The 16856-nt window shown below is 44.7% G+C and overlaps 1 long non-coding RNA gene across 3 annotated transcripts in view; it reads left to right on the top strand.

Annotated features, from left to right (window-relative positions):
- The window catches only part of LOC115298632, a 10382-nt gene extending 5187 nt beyond the window's left edge, over nt 1-5195 (top strand). For 2 of the 3 annotated variants that reach the window (XR_003911807.1, XR_003911805.1), the window contains exon 5: nt 546-701. This is a non-coding gene — a long non-coding RNA (uncharacterized LOC115298632). Of the gene's footprint in view, nt 1-545; nt 702-3514; nt 3682-5118 lie in introns of those variants that run through there. The other variant, XR_003911806.1, reaches the window with a different exon arrangement.
- The last annotated feature ends 11661 nt before the right edge of the window (nt 5196-16856 follow it).

The following is a 16856-nucleotide window of genomic DNA, read 5'->3' as shown; positions in this document are numbered from 1 at the left end:
CATATGCTTATTGGCTCTCCTTATATCTTTGGTGAAGTGAGTGTTCGTATTTTGTCATTTTAAAATGGAATTGTTTGTTTTCTTATTATCAAGTCTTGAGGGTTCTTTAGATTTCTGGACACAAGTACTTTATGAGATATTTAACTTGCAAATATTTTCTCCCAGCTTGTGGCTTGTCTTTTCATTCTCCTCACGGTGTCTTTCAGCGAGCAGAATTTCTCAATTTTATGAAGTGCAACTTATGAGTCATGCTTTTGTAGGTATAGCTAAGAACTCTTGACCTGAAAATAAGGTCCTTTGCCTTTCCATATAAATTTTACAATCAGCTTGCCATTATCTGTAAACAACAACAAAATCCTTTGGGATTTTGAATGACACTGTTTTTAATCTATGAAAAGTTTGAGGAGAACTGACCTTCTTAATAATATTGACTTTTCTAATTAATGATCATCGTGCCTTATCAGGTGGAGAAGTTCCCTTTCTGTTTTTTTCTTCTATTTATTCATATTTGCATGAACAAACGAATTTTTTGGTTTTTATTTTAGGATGGCAGCTGCTGACAACAGGGAGAGCATGACGTCTCCTAATGTAAACATGAGCAGGCATGGTCCAACCAAGAAATGTTTCCAACGGATTTGAGGGAGCTCTTTTTTTATTCCTTATTTTCTGAATAGATGATTAATTCTGTCACATGCTTTTTATTCATTTAGTGACATGATTATGTTATTATTATGTTGACATATGTTGATATTATGTGTACTGGACATTTTGAATACTGTATTGTAAGACCCTGGATCCTGTTAAAATCCCTCGGAAATTATTATTTTATTTAAAAATTTTTTTAAAAAACCACAATGCTATAGCCCCCTCACCCCCCCCCACACACTTATTAAAGTTGCTAAAATGACAGCACAGGAACGACAACCTGAAAACATCAAAAGTTAATTTTGGGGTTGTAACTTCCCCACAACCAACCCCATTAGGTTCAGACTCCAAAGTCTGTCTCACCTTCTACAGATGGTGTCCAATGTCTTTGATACGCTGTCTCCATCAGCCTAGCAAATCCATTCCTCGGGTTTAGTCTGGACTATTGCTAGTTTACGTGGTAATTCAGCACTTGAATCCTTTTCCATGATACCTTGGGTCTATTCCACACATATTCAGTTGGGCATGAGCCCTGGGACTTTTGCCAGCTCATAGACAGCTTTCTAGACTCTCTCTTCTCTGATATTTCTTCCATTCTTTCAGTTTCCTAGGGTCCCTTTTCCCAGTTCCTCTGTTCAGAAAGAGTGAGTTCTCTCAGAGATTTCTCTTCTCACTGGGTTGCAAATCTTTTTTTCTTTTTAAGTTTATTTATTCTGAGAGACAGAGCGTGTGCAGGAGGCAGGGAGGGGCAGAGAGTGAGAGAGAATCCCAAGAATGGAACCCGACCCTAGGGGTTGGAGGGGACTCAATACCACAAATCATGAGATCATGCCCTTAGCCAAAGTCAAGAGTCAAGACACTTAACTGCTGAGCCACCCAGCCCCCGCTCCACCCCACTTCCTGCACTGTGTTCTAGTTCTCAATGCCTGAGGCTACTTTAAAGCAAGGAGGCAAGAAAATTGAGAAATAGAAAGTCAAAAAGGGCATTCTTCACACTTTTCAGGCAAGAGATCCCCTTTTCCTGGTTCTTTCAATCAGAGAGCTAGATTCTCTTCTGTGGTTTTAGGTTTAGGCAGTGGCAGTACCATTCTGCAACTGGACTGGTCTCTAAACAGGGTCAGGAAAGAAAAGAAAAAGAAGGAGGGAAGTTCCTCTTCATGCCCTGCACAGGCTGGTGTGCACAGGCGCCTTTGTCCAGCCATTTGGTTGGAAGGGTTAGGTGGTTTCTCCCCAAGTTTATGCTCCTCGGAGACTGCAGTGACTTCCTTATGACAGCCTCATAGGACACATGACCATGGTCCAGCCACCGGCGATGGGGAAAAACTGGAGGTTACACCTGGAGAAGTCTGGAAGGCGGCTGAGCAGGTATTCTATGCACTGGTGAACAAAGGACCTTTTAAACTTTTTGCTGTGACTTGGTAGCGGATGTCACAGTGATGATTGGCCACACCAGGGACACACCATCCCATTTGCTCAGGAAAGCCTGCCAGGCCGCTTCTCTGAAGACAGCCTAAGCCGCCTCTCCCAGCACGCTCGGAGCAAACACATAAAGTACTCCATTTCTGATCATACAGGTCCTAATATCTGTAATGTGTGAGATGGGATCTGCTCATTTTCTGACTAGCTGTTTCTGGTTTTTGGTTCTCAGAGAGTCACAATGATAAGAAGGATGAAAATGGACAGGAGCCACTGGCACCCAGGTAACTGAATGATGAAAGTGCTGATAATGGGACGCCTGGATGGCTCAGTTGGTTAAGTGTCCAACTTTGGCTCAGGTCATGATTCCATGGTTTGTGAGGTGGAGCCCCATGTCGGGCTCTGTGCTGACAGCTCAGAGCCTGGAACCCGCTTTGGATTCTGTGTCTCCCTCTTTCTCTGACCCTCCCTGGCTCGCACTGTCTCTGTCTCTCAAAAATAAATAAAAAACATAACAAAATTAAAAAAAAAAAGAAAATGCTGATAATGGAATAATGAAGTCTAGGGAAGATTCCAGAAGCAAGCAACCAAAAGGCCAAAGTCCCAGATCCGGGGAAAAAGTCCTGAAACGCTGATTGTACCAATTTCATTCATTCATCATACAATGATGTGTCCTTTTATTTATTTTTAATGTTTATTTATATTTGAGAGCGAGAGAGAGCCAGAAATCGCAAGCTGGGGAGGGGTCAGAGACAGAGGTAGACACAGAATCTGAAAGAGGCTCCTGGCTCTGGCTCTGAGCTGTCAGCACAGAGCCCGACATGGCCCTTGGGCTCAAGACCGTGAGATCATGATCTGAACTGAAATCAGATGCTTAACCAAATGAGTCGCCTGAGTTGTCCAGGTGCCTCAGTGATGTGTCTTTTTAAACAGTGTTGTCTGTTTGAAGTGAAGTTTGTGTATTGGTTACCATTTCCTAGTAATTCATCAGGTTGAGTTAGCTAATGTCAGTCTGACACACAGGTAAACCAGTCAGAGATCCCTGGTGTCTGTGTTCTAAAAACCTGTATGTAAAAAAAAAAAAAAAAAAGGTGAGACATTGTCTTGGGGGCCAGTATTCAAGGGACGACTTCATACAATAGTAAACAAAATTCATCCACAGAATTTTAAAACCACTATTCTAGGTTTCTGTGTCATAAGCGCATTTTAGCAGAGTTGAGTCTACTTCCTCATCTGCAGGTGGGTACACTGAGCACCTGCTGCTCCCTTCTACCCCAACTCTAGCCTCGTGCATCCCAGTCAGAAATGGATCCTAATGCTTTCTCTCTCATCTGGATGGCCTCTTTGCTTTCTGGTGTCGCCTCCAGGAGCTTCAGAGAGGACCAGCTGCGAAGGTGAGGTTCAAGGTTGCTGTTTGATTAGTCTCTGGTCTTACCCCCTGTCATGTTCGCAGGCCCAGCAGGGGGCGCCAGGAGGAAGCAGTGGATGAAGGCCAGGGAGACACCCTAGGTAGCAGGATTGGACTCCTTCCAGTCTCGGTGGGTGACTCTCAGCAGCTTCCCAGCACCAGCTCCTTCCCGCCTGACATGCAGGAAGCCAGCGCTGCTGTGGCAGCCCCACGTGAGTACTCCCAGTATAAAGAAAATAGAACAACAGAAGATGGGAGACTAAAGTTTCCTGAGAACCTCCTCCTAGGGTTTAATTTGCTAGAGTGGCTCACAGGACTCAGAGAAACATTGTACTTACTAGATTACTGGGTTATCTTATTATTTCAAATTATTTATTTAAGTAATCTCTGTACTCAATGTGGGCCTCAAACTCATGACCCCGAGATCAAGAGTCACATCCTCTACCCACTGAGCCAACCAGGCACTCTGATTACCAGTTTAAAATGATGTGGTTTGAAGTATTGATTGGAGTTCAGAGCCAATAGCCAAGAAAGAATTCTTGAGACATCTTCAGTGCGAAAAGGTGGTTTTCTGAAAGCACGAGGACAGGACCAGAAAGAGCCCTACTGGGACTGTGAAGAGAAATTGATTGATACACTTGGGAGTAGGGGGAGGTGAAAACAAAGAGTCTCCAAAAGGACTTTCATATGTTTTTTTTAAAGGTTTACTTATTTTTGAGAGAGAGAGCACAGGGGAGGGGCAGAGAGAGAGGGAGACACAGAATCCGAAGCAGGCTCCAGGCTCTGAGCTGTCAGCACAGAGCCCGACGTGGGGCTCGAACCCACGAACATTGAGATCATGACCTGAGCTGAAGTTGGACTCCGAAAGACTGAGCCACCTATGCGCCCCAGAAAGGACTTTCATGATCTTGGAGGCCTAGCTGTTGTGAGGCTAAGGTTGTTTTCCTTCTAGCAAAGCATTAACGTTCAGACAGCAGGGAGTTCCTGGAGGAATGTGTACTCTGCCTGTATCAAGTATCTGTCAATGGGCTGCAGGTTGTAAGGAAATTGAATTTTATCTACACTTCTTTCTGCCTTTGTTTCCCACATCTGATATAGCTCAGGAATAGCCAGAAGGAAGAAAAGGGCTTGGGGAAAGGGTGCAGACCTTCCGTGCCCTCTCTGGGAGCGCCACTCTCTGAGCACCCCTGCATGTTCACCAGCCTACAAGCTCTGAATCCCCATCCTTTTGGGTTTTTAATGGGAGCTTCATAACACAGGCATGATTGATTAAATCCTTGGCTGTTGACAGTTGAACTCAATCTTCAGCCCCTCTCTCATCCCCAGAGGTCAGGGGGATGAGACCAAAAGTTCACAACTCTCCAATCACTCGGTCGGTTCCCTTGGTAATCAACCCCCAACCTTCTGGCACTTTCCAAATATCGTTTTATTAATATAACAAAAGAAAATTCCAAGCAGTTGAGGAGTTCTGCCAGAAACAAAGACCAAATTTGCATTTCTTGTTATAACTCTCAGTATTACAGATGGTGTCTAAGGACCCAGCACATTCTAGGACTCTTCCGTTGGGACCGCCCTCCTATTTAAAGAAAAAAAAAAAGGACATGTATTTAGGAGCAAGATTTCCATGCAAAATAACCTCTCATTTGTAGAAATGACTGCTTCTGAAGGTGCATGTTTGAAGCAAGGCACATCTCCTGGGGGTTGTGAAAGGCCTTCATTTTTCTCCAGAAGAATAGAATGGAAAGTAAACTGATCCTGAGGGAGAAGGTAGTAGGGGGGCGGGGGCTCTCAGCCCTTTGAGGGGGTGGGATCCTGTGTTCCGAGTCACTGGGAGGTGGTTTATGTCAGAGGACTTGTCCTCTAATCTGCTAGTCCAGCTCTTTCCGGCCTGTAGTTTCCGACCATGGCTTCTCCACACACTGCATTGAGGTTGCATGTGGCCTCTTTTCTTCCTCAGTTTCAGCCTCTGGTGTCAGCAGAACCGATAGAAGTTTCTCATATTAATTTTTGTTCCCCCTTCTGTTTCAGGTAAGAACTAAGAGCGGAAATATGAAAAGTTCTTTTTTCAACAAAGCTCAGTCATGAACTGTTCCCCCATTGATGAGAAAAAGGGAAACAACAAAACAGTGAAAACAGTGAAAGCCCCAAATCTGAAAGCAAGAGGCCTTCATCTCTAAGAATCAGATTTCACAGACACTCGAGGTTGATTGCAGAAATCACAGCCCTTCCGCCTGCAAATCTGGTAACTACGTAAGAGACACCAATACCCAGTTCACAGATAATCTCGAGATGCCCTAACCCTCTTCTCTCCCCACCCCATCCTGTAAACAGACAACTGGAGTCAGCAGCAGCAACTCTCAAGGATCTGGCTCAAGAATAAGTCAGAATGATGTTGCTGCAGACTATTCATCAGCTCTTCAGCACATGGCCGTTTTCCTTGACAGATGAAGTTTAGAAATCTCAGAGAATAGAGTTTTAACAAATACAAATCACAACGCTGTCTTTCTCCAGCTAAAAACAGAGATATATGTCCCCTACATTTATATCCCAGAGCAACAGCCACCACATCTGGGTGCATCACTTCATTCTAAAATTAAGTGTTATTGAGGGGGTCCCTGGCTGGCTCAGTCCAAAGAGTAAATCTTGATTTGGGGTCCTGAGTTCGAGTCCCATATTGGGTATAGAGGTTACTTAAAATACAAAACAAAAAAAAATTAAATGTTACTGAGCTAGGTGCTAGGCACGAAAAGTACATTGTGTCTCGTACTCTGGGAACTGAGATAACTCGGGCAAAAATTCTGCCTTCACAGGCATCTGTAGGCAGAGCAACAGTCCTGTGTCTAACTGGGGGATGGGGGGCGGGGAGAACGATGATAGAATCTCTACCAGAGAAGGATCCTGAGAGTTTCCTGTTCACCCTTGTATTTCCCGTACAGGTCTAGCAAACACTCCATCCTGGAGGTCTCTGCTTAGAATACACAGGGAGAAATAATGTGTCTACATTGAACTGGTAGGTTTCAGATAACTCCACTCTCTCATTTGGACTTGTTTTTGTTGTTGTTGTTGTTGTTTGTTTATTTCTGAAAAAATCCTTATTTCTGAAAGTAAATACCCATTGATTGTCTTTTGCAATCAGCTATAGAAGCATGATATCTTTTTCTGAAGCTTTGAAACATATAAAATAGCCTCAAACTTACTAGATTTCCAGGCTAGAAGGCTGATTCCTGTAAGAAGGACAAATGCTGGGTGGCAGTGTCACAGATCAGGAATCCTAAATTCTCTCTTGTCCAGCAAGAGAGCAAAATGCAGAAACAAAAACGAGAGAGGCTAATGTCTGGGAAGAGACAGGAGCCCCCGAACAGGGATTTCCTCTCTCAATTTATTGAGCTCTCAAGATTTTACATATGTGGGGAATGTGCAGAAGGAAACAATCAGATAGTAATCATTAACTTGTGTGTGTAAGAAGCAAAGCGTCTGGGGGCGTTTGAAGGTGTGATCAAAGCACAATGATATACTGGCACCAGATGGAAAGTAGCTTCCCATAGGGGACATAACTAATTAGCTGTCTTCGTTAAAGTTTAAGATTGACAGAGCATATAGCTTTAAGGATAGCAAGTTACTCGTGATCCCATTATAATATCTCACTAGCTAACTGTGGGCGCTTTTGCCTGGTGGAGGCGGCTTTCCACTCTAAGCCTCTTTAACCCATTTATGTAAGTGTAAGGAATTCCTGAACTTACTTCCCATATGGCAGGAAAGTGTTGCGTGCACACGGGTGCTCAAAAGCAAGGATGTGAGGATAAGGGAATGAGGAAAAGAAGAGAATTAAAGTATGGAAACGGGAGGAACAACATGCGTGATGCCCATATTGCCACTTTATTTCTCACATGCAAGCAGTTTTATACATAACACAGAAGGCCACAGCTGTGAAAAGATTTTTTCTTCTGGATACTATTTTCTCTGTTCTCACTGTTATGGTTGTACCATACTCCCTGGAAACATTACTATCTTAACGATTGCCAAAGCTTGAAGGACATTTGTGCAATTAACATCTTAACTCGGGAGAGATTTAACCTCTGAGGAGCTGCAAGGGCTGTAAGGGCACAGGAGCTTTTGCTCGATCACACCCTCCCTGCCGGCTCCTTGCTGCTGCCCCCACAGCAAAGGGTCCTTTAGATAGGTGTGCACAGCACACTAGTGGCTTACATTTTCTTGTACCAGTAGGTAGTACTGAGGGCTGTCCCACTCTTCTGAAAGGGAGAGACCCACAGAGAGCCAATTTTTAGTCCAGGACTCACATAGCCATTCAATCTCCCATGTTTTACAATCAATTCCCCTCAAAATTACTTCCTTTGAAACTTTTGAAACCTACAGAAAAGTTGGAAGAACACAGTGAATCCTGTATATTGTTCTTCTGAATTCAACAATTGACATTCAGTTACTCTGTCCACATGCACCCGGACCTGCATTCCTGTTGCTTTAGTAAATGCAAGCCCACTTCACCCCTAAATACTTCTGCATCTATTTCCTGATATTAAGGGTGTTATTCTATATAACCATAATACAATTCAGTTCTCAAATCTAAGTACAATATTCATCCAATAATATTACCTAAAATATGCTGCAGATATAATTTGCTCTTTGTTTAAAAAATGTTTTATCTGTATAAACGTGTATGCATATACATATAGATGCATTTAACGTCTGTGTCTATATCATGTATATATACGGGATTAAGGATTAAGAGTGTGCGTTGTGGTACTCACACTTCCCCAGGCTCTAATTAAAGTTCCTAAATTGCACTTCAGTCCTTCCTACGTGGAACTGTTCCCCGACGCCTTCGTTTTTATTGTTTCTGATGGCATTAAATTTTTGAAAAGGACAGCCTAGTTATCTTGTTTAATGTCCTTCCTTCTGATCAAACATTTCTGAAAAAGAACAACAGGTAAGTATTTGCGTTTTCTATAGCATCCTGTCAAGAAGTAAGCTGTCCCAAGAGCAAACAAAGCAACCAAATATTGTGACTACTCTTACTTTGAAAATATGAAAGGAAATGCAGCCTCTTGCCAGCAGGGTTAGCGCTCCGAGTTGTGGCCTTGTAACCCAGCTCCAATCCAAAACTGTAGCGTCCAGTGGTGTCTGTCTTAACAGGAACTGACTTGCTTTTTGGTTCGCTTTTTATCCCAGCACTGGCTGTGACCCTGTTTTGCCACCAGAGGTTTACCCCTGACTTGTGGTCACAAGGGAAGGGAAAGCCACACACAGTAAACACTCCCAGAGCCAGGTACTTGGGAAACTTCGATGTGCCACATGTCTGTGCATGTGCAGAAGCTACTACAAAATGCTTCCTCTCAGGGAGTCTTGTCTGTCAGTCTGTCATTTCCATTGATGAAATGGTGCTGTCATAGCTGTTTTTCTGGTTGAGATGTTCAAAATAGTGGGGGATTTTTTTTAAAAGAAATGAGGACGAGCTTTGCGTGTTTTAAGTAAAATGCGAACTCCTTGCCACAGGTGTGTACAGGTTTGTCTCTGTTACCCATCAATATGGACACTAGTTAGCACCATTTATTGAACCTATTTCCTTCTCTTCTTAAACTTTTTTTTTTAACTGAAAACCAGTAGATGTCAATTTCAGGGCTCTCAGTCCAGCCTATTTGTGTATCCTGCTGACACTAGCACATTGCCTGCCTCCCCTGGCTCATAGTAAGTCCTAAATCAGGCAGCACAGGGCCTCTAGCTCTGCTCTTCTTTTCCAACAGCTCAATTCTGAAAAATGTAAAACTCTATGTAACAATCACACAGATGAAGATGTGCTGGCATTTCATTTCTCTCATTTCAGTGTAAGACACATGTCCTCCTATGTACTGGTTGACTCCCATGGTCAAAGATTCTATAACAGGGGCGCCTGGGTGGCTCCGTCGGTTAAGCCTCTGATCTCAGGGGTTTCGTGGTTCATGAGTTTGAGCCCTGCGTTGAGCTCTGTGCTGACTGCTCAGAGCCTGGAGCCTGCTTCGGATTCTGTGTCTCCCTCTCTGTCTGCCCCTCCCCTGCTCACACACACACACACACACACACACTCTCTCTCTCTCTCTCTCTCTCTCTCTCTCTCTCTCTCTCAAAAATAAATAAACATTAAAAAAAATATTCTCTATCATACCCTCTGGGAAGAATAAATCTCCCGTGTCTGCAGTCTGAAGAAGAGGCTAAGTGTCTACAACACTCCTGAACAGCAGCAAAAAAATTTAGATCACTTTTCTGGTCTTTGATTTTAGGAACTGTTTACTGTGAAATAAAGCCTTGTATTATTTATAATCTTTACTTCTAGGAACATAGGGTCCTACAGAGGATCTCTAATTTGCTAACCAGAGTGTGAGATCTGATGATTAAGAAAGACTTGACCTTTTTTTTTTGCATATGAAAAAAGATGGGAGAGGCAAAGATGCTGAGGGGAAAGAATAGTCTGGAATGAAAACGCTAACGTTAGGATTTGGCAGTGAATGTCAGATTTTGAAAAAAAGAAGAGACTAGATGAGATCTAGGAACAAGAAAGCTGAGGGGAAAAAAAGATCTACGAAAAAGATCTAGGGAAAAAGAAAGTTAGTGGAAACAACAGTTATTTAAAGTTCCTTTTGGGGCACCTGGGTGGCTCAGTCAGTTAAGTGTCCGGCTTGGGCTCAGGTCATGATCTCATGGTTTGTGGGTTCAAACCCCACGTCGGGTTCTGTGCTGACAGCTCAGAGCCTGGAGCCTGCTTCAGATTCTGTATCTCCCTCTCTCTCTGACCCTCCCCTGCTCAAGCTCTGTCTCTGTCTCTCAAAAAACAAAACAAAAAACCCCATATAGTTCCTTTTATGATAATGTTCATTTGCTAATATATAATTCTTCTTTTCCATCTTTGTAAATGTGATACAGTTGAGCTTTGTGTGTTATACGGGTTTTGGGGGATGTATATTTTTATTTTATTAAGTAAGCTATACACCCAATGTGAGGCTTGTACTCATGATTTTGAGATCGAGAGTGCCTTGCTCTACTCACTGAGCTACCCAGGTGCCCCTGGAATGTATATTTTTAAAAAATGAGTATTATACCTCACATATTCATCTGTGAACCTTGTAACCTTGCCGGGAGCCAAGGAAAGAGTTAAAGAACTCTGGTGGAAAAGTTAAAACAGTATTAACTAACTCTGGTGGAATGTTACAGCTAGATAAGCAGCAAACGGGTCTTAAATAACTGTTAGTTCCTGGAGAGTCGTAAATACCTGTTGGTCCCAGGAACTAAGATTACCATCTGTCAACATTTGTTAGCAGGTCCCTGATACCTTGTGTTTCCCACTGCATTCCTTCCTTCACCTGCATTTTTCTTCCCCCCTGGTTGTGTATATAATCAGCCTCCTTGAATAAACATTAGGGCTTGATCAGACCTCCTGTCTTGCTCTCATTCTTTGTGTCTCTTGTCCCATCCATTCACCCGTTCCCTCCTCCAGGTCCCCGTTGAATGACCCCGCGGGCCGGGCATAACCTCATACATGACCCTATCGGCTGTACATTGAGAATAAAATGGGGCCAACCTGGGGATCTACCTGGGAACATGCAATTAAAATTGAGAGGGGTTGTGAGGATCTCAAGCATGGTAGCTTTCCCTAATGTAGCAGTTTTCCTACTTCCTTCACACCTGATCCTCCCTGCCTGCCTCCCTCCTCGCTTCCAAAGTGTAAGTAATCGCTACACTCAACGTGGGGCTCAAACTCAGGACCTGGAGATCAGGAATCACGCGCTCTCCAACTGAGCCAGCCAGGGTCCTCCTTTCTTCTTTAAATAAGGGCAAATGAAAAATAAGAGTATTTAGTTGCACCACTGGAATCCATAGAAATCTTGGCTAAGAAATTCAAGGCAAGATTGGAGATGGCCTACTCCCTGGTAGCCTGGCCAAGGTTGTCTGTTTCCTTTACTTTGGCAAAGAGACTCAACTCACTTTCACCAGCCATGGGAAGACAGGGTTCCAGATGAGGTTGACTTATGGTAACTTTAGGTCTTGAAATATAGGCTTTCTTCCCTTCTCTTTGAACTCTCACCCACCTAACAGGAGGGAATGGCTGCATTTCTCCCTGGTTACTGTTTTGGGGTCCTTCGTAGACATGTCTGAGGTAGGCAGCTGGCTTCTCTTATGTGTCTCTCCCAAACTGGTTGTTTTTGAACGACCAGAAGTGACCCACGACATAATTCCCTGCCTGTGGGACCCCAAGGATCTGGAGATTACAGTCAGCCAGGTTATCCTGAAGGCCCTGTTCACTTGCTTCTTAGGTTTCTGGTAAAGAAGAAAGTACTGTACATCTTCTCTGCAGGCTAACCTGAGTGAAGTGTGAGGTTCCAAAAAGATCACAAAGAACCTTCCAGGCCAGGCATGAGTGAGGCTGATTTTAGAATAAAAGCAAAGCAAAGGAGCAAGGTAGCACAACCCAAGGATGCTGAGACTAAAGTCTCGAAGCTTAATCTCTGAATGGGCTAAGGGCTGAGAGTTGAATTAGTTTCCTGCTTTTATGAAGAGGGGCATGAGCCCACATTCAGACAACGGGGCGGGAGCTTCTCAGTGGTTCTCAGTCGAGGGCGATCTTGCCCATCATCACCCCTCTTCCCACTAGGACATTTGACAATGTCTGAAAACTGGACAATCATGACTTGAGGATATGTTTGGCCTCTACACAGGCCTGGGAAGCCCCAGCCTGCAGGGCACCAGAAAGGCATATCGTTCACGGGAAATCCCTCCACAGCAGAGAGTTACTGTATCGGAGTTGGTGGTGCCATGTTGAGAACCCCTAGTATAGATCAATGTCTCCCCTTTCTCTACTAGACAACGCTAATTACTGGAGTAACGGACATGGAATCGGAGGAAAACTGGTGTCAGAGAGACCCCTGAGGGTTTGGCCGAGGCACACGAGAGGATGTCATTGGCATCAACTAAGGCGGGAGAGTGGCAGGGGCGGCAGGCTGTAAGAGGAGGACCCGGAGTCCCGTTGAGGGCAGGGAGCCTTTCTTGAAAACCATCGCCTCTGCACTGGGAGTCCTTTAAGGGATGTTGGGGACCGCAGGGTCTCACGCTGGGGCACCTCCTGTCCCGCCTCCCCATGGAGACCTGGTGTCCTCACACGACAGTCTGGAAAAGGAGGGACTCCAGGGCAGCTCTGAGATGCAACAGGGTTTAAGACCCTTCTCGGGTCAAGCTGACCCTAATGAAAAAATACAACCATTGTTTCACTCTCCAACCCTCTTCCTGGTGCACAATTAAGGGTTGGGCAGTGGGGCTCTGGAAGTCCAAAATTGTAACCCATAATTAATAACTTAAAGGTTAACTTGTTTTTCAAGATACTGTTGCAAGATCCCACCCTTTTCTGTGCACCTGCTTCATCTCCCCTTTGGACCTATGATTGGTCACTTCAAATTTCTCCTGAGACAAAGAACTCTAAAATTGATAGGTCTGCCAGATCTTAACGTTTGTGTGTCGAAATATGATTGGCCACTATAGAATGCTATAAACTATGACTGGTTAACTAAATGATGACTTATTTTGTCTTGCCAAAGCCCTTAAAAACCCTGAGCTCCTGATTGGCGGCGCGCTCTCCTGAGGATGTGCCACCACCTGGGAGGGGCTGTTCGGCCGAACTGAAATAAACCCCAATAGCCAACTCCGTGTTTGTGTTCGTGGATTCTGTTCTTGGTGACTCGCATTGGGAAAAAGGTCTAACAAAGGAGGCCGAGCCTGGGCGACTTGCGCCATGGCCTGTGCACCTGGTGGACCTGGCAGGGGCAGGGAGGGCGGTGGGGAGCTTTGGCTTCGCTTAGCGCTCAGTGCAGTTTGGAGGAAAGCAGAAAAGGAACAGTCTTCTGGATCTTTCTGGGAAGGAAGTGATGAAATTTTGGGGTGATGGCGGGGCAGGGGGTGGGTATCCGGAGCTGGTGACCAAGAATTCTTGAAGACATCTTTGGTGCAAAAAAGGTGATTTTACTAAAGCGCAGGGACAGGACCCAGGGCCAGAAAGAGCTGCACTGGGGGTGTGAAGAATGGTTGGTTTTATACTATGAAGTTGGGGGAGATAAAGTCAAAAGGGAGGCCTCCAGAGGGACTTTGATGCACTAAAGAGGATCCTAAGATACCTGAGGCCTTGCTATTGTCAAGCTAAGGTTGTTTTCCCTCTAAGACATTAACATTAGGATGGTAGGGGGTTCCTGGAGAAATTTAGACTCTCTTTTTATTTGCCCCAAGTATCTGTCTATGGGCTGCAGGTTATAAGGAAACTTCATTTATACCTGCCATTTCCTTCTTGCCTTTGTTCCCCATATCACTGTGGAGAGGCGATGTTGGGGCCAGGAAACTGAGTCTATAGGTTTCTAGAGATTAGGCTATTGATAAGATTGCCTTTTTTCTTGCTGAGATATTTGGAAGCTGATGGAGACCCACGTCTTGTATGACTGTAATCTCTATCAGTTGCCCATTTGTTTTCTTTCCTGTCCTTTGACCTTGGGCAGCCAGGAGTGCCCAAGGAATAGCACATACATCCCATGGAGGGGATGGGTAGCTTGCACTTTGTCCTCAGCCCATCCCTTGATCCCTCATCAGAAGGGCGTCACCCCCAAGGGTGGGGGAGTGGGAGCAGTTCGATGCCCGACTCTAACAGAGCTGCAGTTAATTTGAGGGTGCGAGAAAACGAAGTAGCCTGTGGTGCCCTGGTGACTTGGCGCTTTCCCCCACCAGGGCCTGGGCTAGATTCTCGGTAAAGGTCAAGCTTTGGCCACGCCTCCCTTCATGCAGGAATTCTCTTTACCCGTGGGCCGTGGGGGTGTTGCAAAAGACAGGTGCGTTAGAGGCTCCGCAGCCAGTCCCAAAGCTCTGGTGAAGAAGGGGGAGGGAATGGCGGTCCGCGGGTCTCTTCTCCAACTCAGCGCCAACCACTCTGTCCTCAGGCTCCCCACAGGAGGCCCTCTTACCTGCACCCACTTTTCCCCTTGGGGTCTGGTCCCCCTGTTCTCATCCTATCTCCATTCCGCACACGGGCTGCAGTAGCTATGCAGTTCTACCTGCAGTGTGTGAGGACTCACAAGGCCATGTGCAGAGATGCGCCCTCCTACCGGGTTCTGGCCCAGCCCCTAAGGGCGCTGCGGGCTGCGAAGGACAGTCCCAGCCTCTGAGCATCCTCTGGAGACGGGCTGGTCCGCTGAGCCTCGTCGGTTCTCTTTGCGTGTAAACTGCTTACTGGGCGTTTGGAACCAGCGCCCGGAGATCCAGGAGGATGGGAGGGAGGTGATTTGCCCTGCGGTCTGCCTTCACAGAGGCCGGGCTGCAGGTGGCCACCGGCTGTACCCTCTCCTGAAATAAGACAAGCTTTTGTCCGCTACATATTTCTCAAACAGCTTAGCAATTTTTTCCCCATCTTATTCTCTCTTTCCTCTTCTTGAACTCTAAATATGTTAGAACTTGGTATATTGCCTTCTACGTTCCTTAAGATTCTGTATTTTTTTTTCCAATTGTTTTTCTTTGTGCTTCAGGCAGGATTGATGAGGGACCACAAGGCAAGCTGAGGGCCAAGTGCTAGCACACCCCGCCCCTCCCCTCAATGGTGGGATATGTGTGATATCCCTCAGGTGCTCCTGGATGCCCAAGGACAAGAAAAAAGAAAACAAGAAAACAAAAACAAATGGCCAACTGATAGAGATCACAGTCATACAGGACGTGCGTCTCCATCGGTTTACAAGTGTCTTAGGAAATGACAAGAAAAAAGCAATGTTATCAATAGCCTAATCTCCAGAAACCTATAGCTTCCTGGAGCCCCTAATATTACCCTCCCCTCCATGGTGATGTGGGCAACAAAGGCAAGAAGCAAATGGCAGTTAAAATTAAATTTCTTTATAACCTGCTGCCCATTTAGGCAAATACAGAGTAGAACACTCCTCCCTCCAGGAACCCCTGCTGTCCTAATGTTAATGCCCCTGGCATCTTTGGGTCCCCTTTTAGCATATCAAAAGGCCTCCCTTTTGTCTTTACCTCCCCGAACTCGACAGTACACAACTAGTCACCCCAGTGCAGCTCTTTCTGCCCACGGTCCTGTCCCTGTGCTTAAATAAAATCACCTTTTTTCACCAAAGATGTTTTCAAGAATTCTTTCTTGGCCATAGTCTCCAAATCCGACCACCCTTCCAAAACCTTATCAGGATAATTTCTGTTTCTTTCTCTTGAGATTCATTGAATTTTTATCATTTCCATTATGTGGTAAAATCCATCCAGTGATTGTTTTTTGAGAACTCTTTTTTCAATTTCAAAGTTTACATTTGGTCCTTCATTTATCATTTCTACTTCCTGGCAATGTTTTCTAATTTTTTATTTATTAAGATTATGTTAATCTTAATAAATTAAGTTAAATAATTTAACTTAAATAAAGTTAAAATTTTGGCTTACTATTTCTTGCCTCCTGTTTTCAACATTTGGGTGATCTCTAGGTCAGTCTCCTATGAGTCTCTTTTTTTGAGCATGGGTAGAGTAATAACAGTGTCATTCATTAGAGTATTTGGGTTGTACTGTGGATATTGTGAATGGTACACCTAGAGATTCTAGACTGTTATGTATTACAAAAGCACTAAATATTTATAAAAAGCAAGCCTGGCTGATATCAAACTGCAAATTCTGTCCCTTGCAATGGATGACAAGTGAAATCTCCGTTGTCACTTAGCTTTAGCTGAACTACTTGGAATCTGTGCAACACACATTATGCCAGAAATGTGGGCAGAATTTTACACACAACTTAGAACGTGTCTTCAGTTGCTTCCCCCCTCACCCCCTGCCCCCTTTCTGGGTTTCCTCCCCACTTCTTGGTTTTTCAAGTGCTGTGCTTGCCCAAACATTGTCCTCTGCTCCTTTAAACAAGTAAGGCAGTTTGGCTTCGTCCTGGAATTTAGCTGACCCAAATAGGGCAGACCAAGGTGTGCTCTCAGCCAAAACTTTGCAAAATGGAAACCTCACCACGTGCAGTTTTTCCTTGTGTCTGGCTCCTTTTGTTCAGTCTCGCCAGCACCTTCAGATAATATTTTAGAAACATATTTTATCCCCAGTTTATAGATACTATCTGTAGGAGTGACTCTGAAAAAAGTAAGCAGCCATTACCAGAAGCTTAACTCATTCCCTCGGTAATGGCAGCTTGGCAAATTGGGCTTGAATCCCTGCATGGCTAAGCTTTGGCCAGCTGCTTAAATTATCTCTAAAGTCACTCCTGCCCCCAATGTGAAAAGGAAATATGAGAAAAACCAAGGTGTGCAGAGAAAGATAAATTAGGGGGCACAAGTGAGAAGAGCTCAGGGGCTATAGTTGAACCTTTGGGAATTGACCAGAGTCCCACCCACCATCA

Source organism: Suricata suricatta, chromosome 8 (genome assembly GCF_006229205.1).
Source record: "Suricata suricatta isolate VVHF042 chromosome 8, meerkat_22Aug2017_6uvM2_HiC, whole genome shotgun sequence".
Lineage (NCBI taxonomy): Eukaryota > Metazoa > Chordata > Mammalia > Carnivora > Herpestidae > Suricata > Suricata suricatta.
Note: the sequence above shows the minus strand (reverse complement) of the source record. Positions and strands in the feature narration are given on the sequence as shown.